Below are 17,220 nucleotides of genomic sequence, written 5' to 3'. Positions count from 1 at the left end.
CTGGCCCAAGGTCACCCAGCAACCTTCCATGGCAGAGTGGGAATTCAAACTCAGGTCTCCCAGATCCTAATCCAATGCTCTAACCACTACCCCACCCCAGCTCACTACATCTACTGCACAGGGATGCTGGTGCTGGCTGATTGAGTGTTCAGGCTCCCCCACTCAGCTAGGAGGTAGCAGGAATGTAATGGGGTAGAGCCTGGCTTTGGTCTGTGCACTCTAGCACCACTGGGGGGAGGGAGCTACCTGTGGGTGCATCCTCTGCCTTCTCCCTGGGAACTTTGGGAAAGTGAGGGACTTGGGCAGTTGGTGAGGAGCAGAGTTGCAGATTCAGGTACAAGGTGTGCTGGTATCATATTCTTTTCCTTACTTCAGCTTGATAGAGCACAGTCCTTCAGACCGAGCCCCAGGCAGTCTTGGGGGATGCAGAGTCCCTAGGCAAACTCCTGCTGCCCTGCAACCTGTAGCAGGCCCCTGTGCCTCAGAGCCCCCCCCCAAGGTTTTCAAAAAGTGCAGTCAATAAAGACAGCAGTCATAGACAAAATGGTGCCTTGGCTGGGATAAAGCAAACTGTAACCTTGGCATGAATTCAAGGCCTCTTGGACCCCAGCAAAGGCACCCTGCAACCTCGGATTGCTGCACCAGTTTGGGTGATTTGAGCAGATTCCTGTATTTGCATTTAGAACAGCAGAGCTGTTAGATCCCACACAGCATTACCGATTTGACTGAAGCACACAGCAGAGTGTCTTTATTCCAGGGCGGGGGGATTTATTCAGCCCTCTTTGCTAATCCACATATTGAGCTAAGTCAGAATCCAGCCTTTATACCTCAAATAATTAGCATGCTTTTTTTCGGCTTTGCATATTCAGAATTTTTTAGAAACCTAACCAAAAATCAGAGGCAGAAGAAGAAAAGGAGGGAGGAATGAGCCTGAGGGCTGCTTCCGATGTTACATTTCCCCGCTTGGTTTTTGAAAACATGTGCAGATGCGATGCTCACCGAAATACAAGAATGGTCAGAGGAAAATACTGAGACGCATGAACGGAAATGAAGGTCCCAGGAGCACCACAAGATGGGCACCTCATTTGCATGGCTGACCCTTTCCACATTACAAAGCTGAGCACCTGCAGCTATATTCCAGCAGCTTCCCTTTCCAAAGGCAGGCAAGGATACGTTGGGTCTGGGGTCACGTCACACACGCCACAGATGCAGATCTGTAGCCACACCATGAAGCTCATCTGGCTCTCCGTAGAATGTGATGACCTCTTGGATAGGGATACAGATGCATCAGTCCTGCCCCCCCACCCCACCAATCTGGGCTACAAATCACGCACAAGATGTGTGATTAGACCCAGATTGGGGCTGACATGTGTAAGCAACTGTAAAATTGTTATGCATACCCGTAACAATACTTGGTCCTAATTATGTCAACAGGAGCATGTCGAGGTCTGATTTGGTTCAATTTTGCCTTGGCATACACCAACGTTTAAACAAATAGCTTGGGATGCTAAGCTGATTATTGAATTGAACTGCTGGGATACACCAGAAGTCAAATACCGCAGACGGAATTTTCTGTATTATCTCACTTCAAACCTAAATGCTTTGCCAAAGAGTTTGGTTGCCACATTCATCTAGCCATCATCGACTGTTGGGCATAGGGTTGCCAATACCATCTGGGGAAATCCTTGGACACTGAGGTGGGGCTGGGATCTGAAGCCTGGGGAGGGCAGGGTTTGGGAAGAGATCTCAAAAGAATATAATGCCATAGAGTCAACTCTCCAAAGCCACCATTTCCTCCAGAGTAACTGCTCTTTGTAGTCTGGACATCAGCTGTAATTCCAAGAGAACTCCAGGTTCCACCTGGAGGTTGGCAACCCTAGTTAGGTAAATCTAACAAGAAGATCAGCAACCATGTATGAACCTGCCTTCGGTGGGTTTGCCATGGTGCCATGCATCAAGCAGCACCGGAGGTCTACAGAGGAACAGGAAACTATCATACTGACCATCCAAATTGGTAACCTTTCTCCACTGTGACACTTTGGAAAGATTCTGGGGTTTGTGTGTGCATGCACAGACACACACACAGAAGAGCAACTTAAGAAAACAGTGCTCTGCAGTGATTACACGAGCAAAAGAGTCCTGCTACCAAGGCTTAAAGGTGAAAAATGATTTACAGGGCTGCCGTACAAATTGATATTTAATTTTAGTTACAAAGTAGGTGTTCTGTGGTGATACGGACCATCAAAAGGATGCCACACCTCAAAGGATGCAACTGATAAAAACATGGAATTCACACATTAGGGTTTGCCAGACTTAGGGCTGCCAAGTGGGGGCGGGGGGCGGGTAACCCCCCCCTTTGCAGGCCTGATTTCTGCCGCCGTGGAATTGGGCCCCAGGGGGAACTCCGCCCCCCGAAGCGCAGCGTGGCTGCGTCACCAGAGGTGACGCAACCACGTCGACCACGTTGGGGGTGTGGCCCGGATCGTCAAGAGGGAAAACTCTATGGTTTTCCCTCCAACGATCGGGGCCACGCCCTCAACGTGGTCAACGTCGCGCGTCACTTCTGGTGATGCACTGGCGGCGTGCGCGTGCATCCGGTGACAGCTCCCGAAGCCCGGCGAGGGTTTTTTGACTTGGCAACCCTAGCCAGACTGCAGGCTGGGCCTGCAGATCTTGAGAAATTGCAACTGATCTCCAGATGACAGAGCTCAGTTTCCTTGGAGAAAATGGCTGCTTTGGGGGAAGAATTCTGTGACTTATACCCCACTGAGGTTCCCTCCCCTCCCCAAATCCTGCTGTCCCTCAAGCTCCACCCCCAAAGGCTCTAGGAATTTCCCCACTCAGAGTTCTCAACCTTAGATATGACAGAGATATCTGTTACCTGTATCTGAAACAGAATGAAACAACTGGGGTCCCCAGAGGAGACCAATAGCCCCTGTAACATGAGAAATGTCTGTTTTCACCCTTTCCCCTTATACTTCATTCTGGATTTTCAGACTTTCTGGGGAAAAGGGAGGGAGGGAGGGAGGGAGGGAGGGAGGAGGAGATTGGATTTATACCCCACCCTTCACTTGGAGTCTCAGAATGGCTTACAAATTCCTTTCCCTTCCCCTCCCCACAACAGACACCCCGTGAGGTAGGTGAGGCTGATCTTTCGAGAACTGCTCTTTCAAGAACACCTCTGACAGAACTATGGCTTGTCCAAGGTCATCCAGCAACTGCAAGTGGAGGAGTGGAGAATCAAAACTGGTTCTCCCAGATTACAGTGTACGCACTTAACCACTACACCAAACTGGCTGGTTGCTGTAACTTTTTAAAAAGTGTACAAATATATGCTGCACTCAACAGATGCTCCTAATGACTGCATTCATAAAACCAGTGATTCTCAAACTTCCTGCCTTCAGGGAATCTTTTCCACACTGACTTGTTTGCTCCAGAAGCCTCTGAGTGCCTGGCACAGAACCACCATGCAATCCAAAGGCCCCTGGGACATGCTCTGATGTGCACACTGAGTTTATTACTCGGGGCCTTTGGGACTCATTGTTGCCTTCCAGAAAGTAAGCACATTCCTTTCCAAAATGGCTGAGATGGAATGCTTGCTAGGATACATTTTCAGATTGCAAAGGGATCCAAAACAGGGCTCAGCCAAGATATTTTGGCCCTCCAAACATGGCATGCCTCTTCCCTCTTGGGCTTGTCTCACCACTGGCTGGGGCCAAGCCAGGGTCTCTGCATGATTACAGCAGGGACTTGACCCTAGCCTAGCTGATGGCAGTGTGCCACTGATGGCTGGGAGTGATCTCAGGCCCTGGGGAGGGGGGGCAGGGGTACCTTCCCCATTGTGACTCTCCAAACAGGTGGCTTGGCTGGAGCCCTAGTGCAAAATGTAGCCACAGATGGGGCAGTTTTAGAGATGGGGCATCTGGGGCAGCTGCCATGGGTCCTGTTGGGAGCCCCCAGTGACCGAAACCAGGTGTCCCATCTGCCACTATACAACTGATCCCTGCACTGCTCGAAACTCAGGCAGATGCGGGGTGGGGGGTAAAGCTATCAACATCAGGGCGGTTCAGGGGACTTCATCTTCCAACTGATAGCCCTCTCCCGGGGTAATTCTGGAGCCCTTTTGTCGAGTTTTGTCCCAGACTTGACCATTCTTGCCCAGAAGAAGAACATGCCACTGAGTCACAACCGACTCAAGGTGATCCCATCTGCAGAGCATTCCAGGAAAGAGATGAGCAGAGGCGTTTTGCCATGGCCTCCCTCTGCATAGCAACTCCAGTCTTCCTTGATGGTCTCCCATCCAAGCACTAACCAGGGTCAACCCAGCTCATCTCCCAAGCTCTGATGAGCTCAGGCCAAGCTGGGCTATTTGGGCTGCTCCTTGCCCAGAACCTCCCCCTAAACAGTATCCCTTCCATGCCTGTTTGCACAAGACTATCAGCCCTGTCCAGCGGTTGTGCTATTGCCTTTATTCTCCTCCAGAAAGTGACTCCAGCCATAAGGCCTGGTGATGTTCAAACAGAACAAACACAGAGCCATTTGCTTTACCTTCACATGTTGTCAAGTCCTACTGGCTGCATTAGGAGAATGCTTTCTGCTGGAAGCTTTTAAAAGGACCCAGACTGGCACCAAAGCCACAGTCAAATGATGCTACATTGAGGGTATCCATTAGCATCCAGCCAGCAAGAGGGAGGGGGATGGTGCTGGGGGGCATGGCTGCCTAAAGGGGGGGGGCACATTAACATAAAGCCTCCCCTGAAAGATGAGTAAAAATGACAGTTTTGCTTAGAAAACTGGTGGCCTACAAAGTTATGCATAGTATGCAAAACATGGATAGACAAACTTTTCTCGGTGAAAAGGGCAGTAGATTAGGGTTGTCAATTCCAGGTTGGGAAATTCCTTGGGGATTTGGTGGTGAAACCTGGGGACAGCATGGTTTGGGGAGAGGAGGGACCACAGTGGGATATAATGGCATAGAATCCACCCTCTAAATTTTCTTCAGGGGAAGGGATCTCTATAGCCTGGAGATCAGTTGTAATCCTGGGAGAGCTCCAGATCCCCAACTAGAGGTTGGCAACCCTACAGTACATTCAAGACAGACAAAAGTATTTTTTTAAATCTCTTTATTGGTTTTCCAAAATAAACAAACAAACATACACACCGAAGTAACGCTTATTACAACACAGTATTTCAGCAAACAAAAATAACCTGATGTTAAGTTCTCAAATCTTATCTGACTCTAGCCTTAATTCAACATATAATTCTCACAATTTCCCAACCTAACCTTATAACTGTCCTTAGTGTAGATATTCTAATTATTTTATATTTCTGCAGCATTTACCAAACTTATTTCTCTTTAATTTGCCATCAACCTTTACTACCTCCTAAACACCATGTATTCACCCAGCACATATTTCCTACAAATTAAACACATAAACAAAAACATGATCATGTTTTCTTAATCATATCCAGAATACTATATAGTATTAACAAATAAAACTCAAACTTTATTCTCTTTACTACAGCATTATACTACTACCGATATTTTAAATTAATATTTTAAATTAACACTTAACAAAATAATGTTAGCATAAAGTTTATACTTTCTTACTATCTTTCTAGAAATTAATCTAAAGTCACATACCACCTAATTAGTAGTCCAACATCAGAAATTCTATCCTTTTCTGCCTCGTTTCCTTTCATCATAGAATCATCATAGAATGTTAGAGCTGGAAGGGACCTTGCAGGTCATCTAGTCCAACCCCCTGCACTCTGCAGGAGCATAGCTGAAAGATAGCCCTACATACCTACAACATACCCGAAAGATGGTTGTCCAGCCGCCGCTTTAAAATGTCCAGCGAAGGAGCATCAACCACCTCCCGAAGCAGACTGTTCCACTGCTCAACCACTCTTACAGTTAGGAAATTTCTCCTGATATTTAGCCGGTAATGACTCCCTTGTAATTTCCACCTATTAGATCTAGTCTTGCAATCCAGAGCAAGAGAGAATAGATCTGCTCCATCTTCTACATGATAGCCCTTCAAATACTTGAAGACTGCAATCATGTCCCCTCTAAGCGTTCTTTTTCCCAGGCTAAACATACCCAATTCTTTCAGCCTTTCCTCATAAGACTTTGATTCCAACTCTCTTACCATCCTGGTTGCCCTCTTCTGGACACATTCGAGCTTGTCAACATCCAGAGGTCATTTCGGGGGGGAACGCGGGGAACGCAGTTCCCCCGGGTGAGGTGCAGGGGGCGGGGCACATGACGAAGCCCCGCCCCTGCTTCCGGCCGCCCCGCTTCCAGCCCTCATTCAGCCAGGAGGAGGCAGGAGAAGAGGGAGGATAAGTTGCTTCCTCCTGATGTCAGGGGGTGTGGCATATGCTAATGAGTTATGCTAATGAGTTCCCCTAGCTCTTTTTCTACGAAATGACCCCTGTCAACATCCTTCCTAAAATGTGGTGCCCAAAACTGGACACAGTACTCCAGGTGTGGCCTGACCATAGCAGAATAGAGCGGAACTACCACCTCCCTTGATCTGGACACAAAGCTTCTGTTAATGCATGCTAAGATTGCATTAGCTTTCTTCACAGTCACATCGCACTGCAGGCTCATGTTTAGCTTGTGATCAACCAGAACACCTAGATCCCTTTCACATGTGTCTACAAGAAACACATATCAGAAAACTGGATGAAAAGCATCTTCAAATAAAAGGCCTGGGTAAAGGATTTTTCTCTTCTGATGAAAGGAAAAAGAAAAGAGGCCTTGCAACATACATAAAAGATTACCTCCAACCAGAAGAAATTTATAACTCCTTAGAAGAATTCTAATGGTTATGGCACAAAGGCAACTGAAGAAGATGCTTATTGTTAATATTTATGCACCAAACCAACATCAAGAGAAATTTTACAAGAAACTAAAAAACCTAATTACTCAACAATATTTCCAGGAAATCTGTATCACAGGAGACTACAACACAGTTTTTGACACAAAGGAAGACAGAAAAATGGACACTGCTAGAAGGAAAAAAGGAAGAAAAAAGGAAGGAGGTAAAGAGTTTCCACCTTCTTTTTGCAGCCTATTGGAAGAATTAAATCTGGTGGATGCATGGAGAGTCAGAAATCCTTCTTCGCGGCAATATACTTTCTTTTCAGCAAGACACAACTCCTGGTCGAGACTGGATATGTGTTGGCCATCGCCGACAATTATTAATGATCTTCTAGAAGCAGAGATTGAGGCTGGAACATACACAAATCACAAACCAATCTCGGTAGTGCTACAAACACTGAAAACTAGAAGTATATGGACTATGAACACTTTGCTTTTGAAAAACTCAAAGTTTGTCAATAATATGAGGGAAGAGCTCAAAGTGTTATTTAGATTAACCTTACAAAAAGAGGTAGTATGGGACACTCACAAGGCCTTCTCTAGAGGACTACTGATACAAGAATCTGCAAGAGTGAATAAGCAAAGAAGGCAAGAACATGCTAAGCTGCAAAAAGACATTCAGACTCTAGAGGGAAAACCTATGGCAGACTTTATGGTACAAGAGACAAAATCTATACTTAAGCTATTGGAACATAAAATGAAATGTTTACTATCACAAGAAATGGCTAAAAAACTACTATTTGCAAAGCAATTTTTCCCCGAGAATGTGAATAAATCAACAAGATGGCTTGCCTACAAGATTAGGAAACAAAAAGAAAAATCATATATAAAAGTCTTGAAAAAAGGGGATGGATCGGAAACAAACAGAATACAAGAAATGAAAATCTTAGTAGAAAACCTTTATAAAGAACTATATAGTAAAGCGGAGATTAATATGGAACAGATAAAAGAATACTTAAATACCCACCAAACGAAGAAATTTACAGGAAAACAGAGGGAAGTTCTTAACCAACCAATTACAATGATGGAGGTGGTAGAGGCTTTAAAAAGGCAAAATAAAGGCAAAGCACCAGGCCCAGATGGTCTACCAATAGAATTTTACATTATATTTGAAGAACAATTAGAATTACATTTTAAAGATTTTTGCAACAACATATTGGTCAATGGAGAAATTCCTGAATCATGGAAAGAAGCGATAATTTCATTAATCTATAAACAAGATTCAGATGGAAAAGAAATAAAAAATTATAACCAATTTCATTATTGAATGTGGACTATAAGATTTTTGCTTCAATATTGGCAGAAAGACTTAAAAAAATTCTTTCAACAACAATACATAAAGACCAAGCTGGTTTTTTGCCAAAAAGACAAATTAAGAATAATTTAAGACGCATTTTGGATGTAATAGAATACTATGAAGCACATCCGGAAAAGTCACTGGCGCTGATATTCCTTGATGCGGAAAAGGCCTTTGACAATGTCAATTGGGACTTTATGTTGAAAGCTCTCAAAGAGGCACAGGCTGGTGCTAACTTTGTGAAAATGATCCAGACAATTTATAATAAACAAAAAGCGGTGGTAATGATTAATGGGGAACAGACGCGATATATTGAAATTCAAAAAGGGACGAGACAGGGATGTCCATTATCCCCTTTGCTGTTTATATTTGTATTGGAAATACTTAATGACTCAATAAGATGACAGAAAGAGATTATGGGCCTGAAATTAAAAGGAGAAGAATTTAAACTTTTGGCATTTGCAGATGACTTAGTATTCATATTGGAGAACCCATTGGACTCAATCCATACTTTAAAACAAGAATTTGGAGATTATGGATTTGTAGCTGGCTTGAGAATTAATATTAATAAAACTAAGATAATGACTAAAAATATGGAAGAGGAGCAGGCAATCTGACTACAAGATATCTCAGGATTTCAACTACAGAATAAAATAAAATATTTAGGAATTGTAATGACAAATAAATGTAGTTCACTACAAATTTCAAAATTTATTTGGCAAGGCAGGAGACCCAGAAAAAGACTGAAAGCTCTTCAAGATATAAAAGAAAGGGGAGGCTTTGGCCTACCTAACTGGAACATTTACTATAGAGCAGCTGCCCTAATGTGGATTAAAGATTGGGTCACACTAGAAGATATGAGAATACTGAAACTGGAAGGGCATGACCTTTTGTTAGGCTGGCATGCATTTCTATGGTACAGAAAGGCAAGTATGCATAAATATTTTAAACAGCATTGGATATGGGCATCTCTAATGAAAGTATGGGAAACCATACATAAGCGTTAGTATTCAAAAAACTCAAAGCTGATTGTCCCTTTAGAAGTGATTACACTCCCAAATGCATACCAGGAAGAAACACAAAGAAGGTATCTGGATATATTAGACTCTGACGACTGTCTGAAACCACTAGAAGACTTATCATGGTGGCAAAGAGCGCAAATAGAATCCAGGCTTACTAAAGATAAGAAAATTGGGTTCTATAAAAACTAGAGATTGAAAAGATTATTATATCCACGGATTCAAAGCTCATATGAAGGCTTTATGTACTTTTACTTGCTGATTTGATGTTGGAGGAGGTTGTAAAAGGGAATATGATTCAGTGGGCGCAGAATATTGGGCATAACATTAATTTAGAGCAGTGGGAGCAAATATGGAAGAAAAATATTAAGATTACGAAAGCTATTCCATATAAAGAAAATGTTTATAAAATGTTTTATAGATGGTACGTGACACCTGAAAGGTTAGCTAAAATAGACCCAAAATGCTCTAACAAGTGCTAGAAATATGAAAATAAGGTTGGTACATTTTTCCATATGTGGTGGTATTGTGAAAGAACTAAAAAATATTGGATAATGGTACATGAAATTTTGCAAAAAAAATACTAGGTCCAGTGGTGTCATTTACACCAGAGGTTATGCTATTGAATATACTACCTGAAAATTCCAACAAAGATGATCGCTACTTGAAAGTATTTAAGGCAGCTAGATGCTCTCTAACCATTTCCTTACTTTCTCTGGACTGGCAGTTCCTCCTTCCTTCATATGCCTTGCATTCTTCAGTTTACCTACATTCTTCAGTTTGCCTTTCTTAAAGTGTCAAAAGTTTCAGCTAGACAACATCCTTCCCTCTTCCATTGTCTACTTATATTAAGGTCTAACTTCCTTACATTAACGTAGTTGAGTCTTCCCTTTAATCCACTTACAACATTTAAGCATTTATTAAACAAATCATGTTTACCAGATATCTGTGCTTGCAACCCAAAAAACCAACAGCATTTCTCATTTTACACATACAAAAGAAGTTATTTCACCCCATGATACATATTGTAAAAAAGCTTTCTGAGACACCTTCTTCTTTATAATCGAAGATAAATGCCTTACCCCTTTGTACTCAAGGTGCTTCGTTCCCATGACTTGCCTTTTCTGATTTACCAATTCTGTTTTAAGTAATTTATTCTTTTTGTTGCTTTTCCTTAAAGACTACTTCACTTTCCCTTTGGTTACCTTCTTCTTTATAATCGAAGATAAATGCCTTACCCCTTTGTACTCAAGGTGCTTCGTTCCCATGACTTGCCTTTTCTGATTTACCAATTCTGTTTTAAGTAATTTATTCTTTTTGTTGCTTTTCCTTAAAGACTACTTCACTTTCCCTTTGGTTACCTTCTTTTCCTCTCCGTGAAATTCTCTTCGCACAATCTTTTTTATCTGTCCCACTGTCTTAACTCGTTTTGCAGAGTTTTTACCTTCTTCTCCTTGCCTGGAAACATTCCTTTTCTTTTTCACAGGTGTAGAAAGTGTGTCCTGTATCCTTTTTTCTTCGCTATCGTCCTGATTTCTCTCAAAAGACTCATTGGTTAGTTGGTATAGTGTGGTCTCCTTCTCGTTTTTAGGTTGCAAACCAGCTTTTTGAAAGTTCTTAATAATATTTTTGCATGCTTCCACCGCTGCCTGCCGAATCTCATTAATCAATAACTCTTTAAATTGTTCCAGAGTTAATTGTCCTATTTCTGTGTTTTCCAAATCAATCAGAACAATTTCCCCTGCTGGGATTTCTTCATTCTCCCCTTTAATCACCATTTTCATTTCGTTTAGCTCCACTCCTTTTCATAGCCACTTTTATATTCCAAAATTGGAGATAGTCTCAAAGGATTGCTTTAATGGAGGTCTTCAGCAGTTGATAAGAGAACATAAACAGACTCATGCTCTTACCTTTGTTGCATGTTGAATTAGAACAAAAAGAAATTTTTTAAAAGGGAGGTCGCGGCTTGTGCAAGACACGGCATCCATGCTTGCTCCTCCTCCTACTTCTGCATCGGGACAGACGATCTCTCCCCCGCTAACCGAACCCCCATTGGGGGGGGGGGGGGACCGGACAAGTCTCTTGCACCTGGCCTCTCTCCGGGAGGTCCAGGATGGAGCCCAACATGACGTGAGTTTGGGGGGGTCTCCAAAAAGAAGCAAGGAAGGCGGGGAGACTCGGGAGCGACCCGAGAATCACCCGGGAAGCCGCACCATTTTCCCAGAAGTCTTCAATGCATCACGACAGACAAAAGTATTAGTTCAAGCAACGGGTAGCTGATTTTTGGAACTCATTGCTACAAGATGGCCACTGACCTAGACAGATCTGGAAGGGGGTTGGACATTTATGGAGGGTAGTTCTCTGGCTGCCTGTTAGCCAAGGTAGCAGATTGGGACCTGTGGGTTCAAAGGCAGAATGCCTCCAATTGTCAGATGCTGGGAAACAGTTGGCATGGAAGGGCTGTTACTTGTGACCCCTTGCATATGGGCTTCCCCCTGAGACCTCTAACTTTATTTGAAACACAGTGCTGTACTAGATAAGAACACTGGTCTGATCTAGCACGGCTACTCCTGGGGGCATTCTAGCATGCTCCATTCTGCCTTCCAAGAGAAAATGAAGGTTTAATATTTGCATGAGAATAAAGGTTAGCAACAGGCTTACATGTACTCTTTGCTAAAATAGCTTCCAAAATAAGGAATGCATTCCATCAATTTCAGGCGGCCCAATTAAATGCTTTTTCCCATGGATTAGTCAATCCCAGTGGTGTTGATTAATTGACCAATTAAACCTATGAAAGCTACGTGGTCCTCCTATTACTTCCCCAATCCCATATGGTGGCTGTTTCAGCAACTCCAGCATTCAACTCAGAAGGAAAAAAATGGAAAGCTTCTGTCTCTGCTTGAAACAGTGATGAGTAATTATTGTCGTTGGAGGTCCTCTCTCGGCTCCCTTTCCTTCTGACGGCCTTCTGCTCATTATTTGCCAGGGACGCTCCTGAACTTGCTCGGCTAAGTTTTGGGGCTGAGAATTCAACTAATGAGATGTGTGCAAATATTAGACTTCCTCAGCTTCGCTCAGTTCTAGCCACCCCCAGTCCAGAAGAAGATGTTTTTTGCAGGAAGAAGGTGGGGGAAAATGTTTGCACAGTTGGTGTGGAAGGAGATGGATGGGACGAGAAGGGTATTTGAGGTGAAGAGTGGGCATGAGCTCCAGAGGGGGTAGGGAGGAGGTGTGGCTTAGGGGTAGAGCAGCTGCTTTGAATGCCTCTTTGTGGTAGTCCAAATCAGATCTTAGAAGCTAGGCAGGGTTGGCTCTGGTTAGTTTTTGGATAAGAGAGCACCAAAAAAGTCCAGGGTTACAATGCAGAGGCAGGCAATGGCAAACCCACCTCTGAACATCTTGTGCCTTGAAAATCCTATGTGAGTCACCATAGGTAAGCTGTGACTTCACAGCAAAAATAAAACAAAGAAAAATAAACTCTTTGGAATTGTCTGATTGACTCAAACAGCTTCAGATGGGAAGTAAAGACTGATATGGCAGCAACCCACGTGGTACCCTGATCTTTAGCCTTGTAAGAGCGATAAATAGAGCTGAGATTTTCAGGGAGCTGTATTCTATTCCCTCGTTTTACTCTTATTTTAGAACTTAAACCCTTAACAGCAGCTAAAATGTTTATTGCTAATCATTGGCAAAGTGCTAGAAACTTAAACATTAAATCATGGATGTTTAAGGTTTGGCAAATATTTAAACTTTCCAGATTGTCTGCTATGTCTTAAATGTACAATTAGACACTTCCTTTAACAAATGTTGGCACCCGTCATATACGGTATGCACCCACACTATGGATTAAGTATTGATTTTTATAATTGTTCTGCATGTTTATCAGCAAGTGTTAACATTTTGTTATATAAAGAGCACTGTAGAATGTGTATGCTTCTTGTGGCTGTTCCACATTTTCTAGAACATAAAGAACACTGTAAAAATGCCATGTCTTTAATATATGCATTTTTCTTAAGAATGTAAAGTAAGAAAATAAAATATTCATTCATATTCTGTTCACGAGCTACCAGTCTCCTGGGATAGAAACAACAAATACATAATACATCAAGTAAATTTAATTAATTCACAAACTCCCCCCAGTAAGCAGTAAGAGAAGCATTAAAAACATATAAATCAGTAACACAAGGAGGGGTAATCTGAAGAAACAGTGAAAGAAACCAAAATACTCAGCAAAAGTCTAAGGCGAGTAAAAATGATTTCACCCAGCACCTGAAATTAAGATTATCAGATGCCAGGGTAAACAGATAGAAAGGAATTCCACTGACAAAAGGAGCCACCATGCAAAAGGCCCTTCCTCTGAGCCACCCACCTCTGGCACCATAGGGACGAAAATGGAGACAGTCCAGTGGGTAATAGCCCAGGCTTGCCCGATCTTGTCAGATCTCGGAAGCTAAGCAGGGTCAGCCCTAGCTATAATTTGGATGGAAGACTACCAAGGAAGTCCAGGGTCATGACACAGAGGCAGGCATTGACAAACTACCTCTGAATGTTGCTTGCCTTGAAAACCCTATGGGGTTGCCATAAGTCAGCTGTGACTTGATGGCAACAACCACAACCAATGAGTGAAGTTGGGCTGCCTAGGAGGCAGCCTGCTTTGGCAGGAAGGGTGGGGTAATAATAATAATAATAATGGCCCAGCCAACACAAGCCAGACTCCACTGGACTGCAAGCTAAAAGGAGGAACAAAAACAGGATGCAAAGAGATGACTCCAGGTGGCAAAACTAGCCAGTTAAGACAAATCCATATCACACCCCCATAGATGCACTGCACTGAATTGATTCTGTTTAGAGGACATTGGTCCCATTTTGCAGCTGTAGAACACCAAGTCATTCATGGCAATAATGCAGCCTCAATCAAGGCACCCACACAAAGAAGTATTTAGCAGAAATAACAGTGAAGCATGTGCAGAGTGCTTTTTCTTGCCACTGAGCTGAAGTCTCCCTGCCCTTACAACTTCCACTAATTCTATACCCTACTATGGCTGGGAAGCAGCACATCTTCACCTGGCTCTCCCCTCTCTGCATTCCCCTAGCTCTGTGGAGGATAAACATGATTCCCACTTGGGCTTCCGGCTTGTCAGATTTCCCTATATCACATTCATTATTGAGCACAGAGTTTTAGGTAGAATAGTAGTTCTAGGAAAAACCAAACACACACCAAACATGTCATCTACTTTCATCGCTGGATGCCTGTTTCCTGCTCTTTCCTGCATCCACAATCCAGTCCTTTGACACAGGCGTTGATGGAAACAGCTGAGCCAGTGGGAAGCCCAGCCAGTTGGCAAGGCAGTGCAAGCCAGCCACAGAGACAGCTGTCTCTCCTCCAGGAAAGACTTCTCCCTCATTACTCATTGATTAACCTCTTCAGGGCTTCAGCCTTGGCTCAGCCAACTGTCAGCGTTGTTCTTCTGATCCTAGCAGTTTAGCTAGCAAGAAATCCAGCAATCAGAGTGGACCTGCTGTCTTGATTGTGGCCAACTCTTGTTGAGGTCTAGAAAAAATCTAAGTGTTTAGGTGATCACCTGCACTTATAAGAAGTAACAATGCACCCTTGCTAACCCCATGCCAAAACAGCTCAGTTACTGACCCATCTATTCTACTTGCAGAAGTCCGACCTCAAAATGGGATCCTTCACAAGAAGTATCAATTCAACTGTCTCCTTTAGACATCTTCTCTTTGAACACAGAACATCTACTGTCTGTATCTTGGGTTCCATGTATGCATCCTGGTGAAAATGGAGGAGAGAGGAATGATATAAGCTACATTGGGTCCGAACTGAGGAGAAAGGCAGGGTGCAAATGAAGTAAAGAAATAAAATCGTAAACATAATAGCTGACCAGTACTTTCCTTTCATCCAAAGAGGGAACTGTTAGTTTGGAAGGCAGATGGTGTCGACCCACTGGACCTTATAAAAAAGAGAGAAGCTAAGGCCCAAGAAAGCACCAGCTATTGACAGATAAGAGGGACAGGGCTCTGAAATCCATCCACAATACAGTCTTCCAACTGGCAGCAGCAAAGGGAGGGGGAATCCCTCCTTCCCTCCATTTTTCATCATTGTTTTTGTCACTCAGACCTTTCACCCACAGGAAAAGTACAACCCAGCTTTCAATATATTAGTGTCAGCAATGTTTAAATTGATTCATCTAGCTCTCCCTTCAATATAAGTTTGATCTGCAAGCAATTATCAGGTGATGTTATTTATCACCATCCCTTGAAAAGCTTCAGCTGTCCATTTCCACTCAGCCTCTGTGAAAGGGACAGGACATGTTACCACACTGCAACAAAGCATTACCTTCCGTGCTCAGCCTAGCCTACCTCACAGGGTTGTTTTGAGGATACATTTTGAGGATAAAATGGAGGACAGGAGAATGATGTAAATGTCAGGTAGCCCTGTCATGATGTTGGAATGTGGAGGGGGCATCTTCCTCACCATGCCAGCTCATCCTGTCTAGCTTTTCAGTGCTTATCTCAGCCCTTACCTTGTTATCCCAGCTGCAGCATTACCCAGCCTGGGAATCTTAACAGTTTGGGCACGCAACCGCTTGCTTGCCCGCACACGCAAAATGTAATCATTGGCTTTTGCTTATGGGGGGGGGGGGCTTCGATTTTACTATAAGTCAGTGGCCATCATATTGCAGGTCAATTTGAGGAGTGGACCGATCATAAAAACCTGGAGGTTATGTGGACTCCTCGCAATCTGAATACTAAGCAGTTGCGGTGGGCCGATTTCTTTCCCAAGTTTAATTTCACCCTTCACCATTTCCTGGGGAAATCTAACTCCCTGGCAGACGCATTGTCCTGCCTCCCACAACATGACAGTCAGCGGGACGGTGTGCTCGACTCCATGTTCACGCCTTCACAACTGGGAAGAGCTGTGACAACACACAGCCAAGCGAAAGCCCAGCCTCTGTCATCCCCCGACTCTAGTTGCGAGGAGAAATTTGCTTCTGCCTTTTTGGATGCTGATCACCTCGAATTCAGCCATGAGAGTGAGGTTGAAGAATGAGTGATATCGGGGTTTGAAATTATTCGTTCCTTTGGCTTTGCGAGGTGAAATCATGGCCACTGTTCATGGAACTAAGGTGGCTGGACATTTGGGGTTTGTGAAATCCCTGCACTTGTTAAAACACCAATTTTGGTGGCCCGGAATGCGCAAGGACCTTTCCTTATTTGTGAAGTCCTGTCAGACCTGTATTATGTGCAAACCCCGCCCCGGGAAGCTCCCAGGTCTCCTGTAATCCCTTCCCACCACCGGTCACCAATGGGAAGTGATCTCCATGGACTTTATAACTGACTTACCCCCTAGTAAGGGAAAGACTGTGATTTGGGTGGTGGTGGACCTGTTTTCGAAACAGGCTAATTTCATTCCATTTAAGTCACTGCCGACTCCTAGCTAAGACTTTTAGACTTAAAAATCAGGATGCTCCTATTGTGAGCCACTATTTGGATCAAGAACATGATGTTAGTGATATACAATGTGCAGCTGTTTATAGAGTAGTTAGTGGCAAGACATATGACATTCAAGATATGCATAGATTATTACTTCAGAAGAAGCATTCTTTATACATAAATTTAATACAGTTTCATGGCCTTTTTCCACCTCACAGTTCAAAACCTTTTCTATACATATTTGCTGACTCAGGATGCATTTCATGCATCTGCCGCAGTGGGATGTAACCCCTGCAGACTTATGCTTCCACAAGTGTTAAATGTATCTCTGGAACTTAGTTCAATTTTATAGTGATAAGTAATGGTCCTTGGATCTGAATTCTGTATCATAGTAGGCTTAGTTAGGAATCTGGGTTTGGTACATTTTTTTTTTGATGGCTAATTTTATTAATAATACCTTTATTGAGATGTTTGTATCATCATAATTGTTACTGTTGGACTTGCGAACATGTATGTTATTTTGAAAATACCCCTTGAATTGTATGATTTGCTATGCTGTAAGTTTT

Source organism: Gekko japonicus, unplaced genomic scaffold (assembly GCF_001447785.1).
Source record: "Gekko japonicus isolate JY-2015 unplaced genomic scaffold, Gekko_japonicus_V1.1 scaffold180, whole genome shotgun sequence".
NCBI lineage: Eukaryota > Metazoa > Chordata > Lepidosauria > Squamata > Gekkonidae > Gekko > Gekko japonicus.
Note: the sequence above shows the minus strand (reverse complement) of the source record.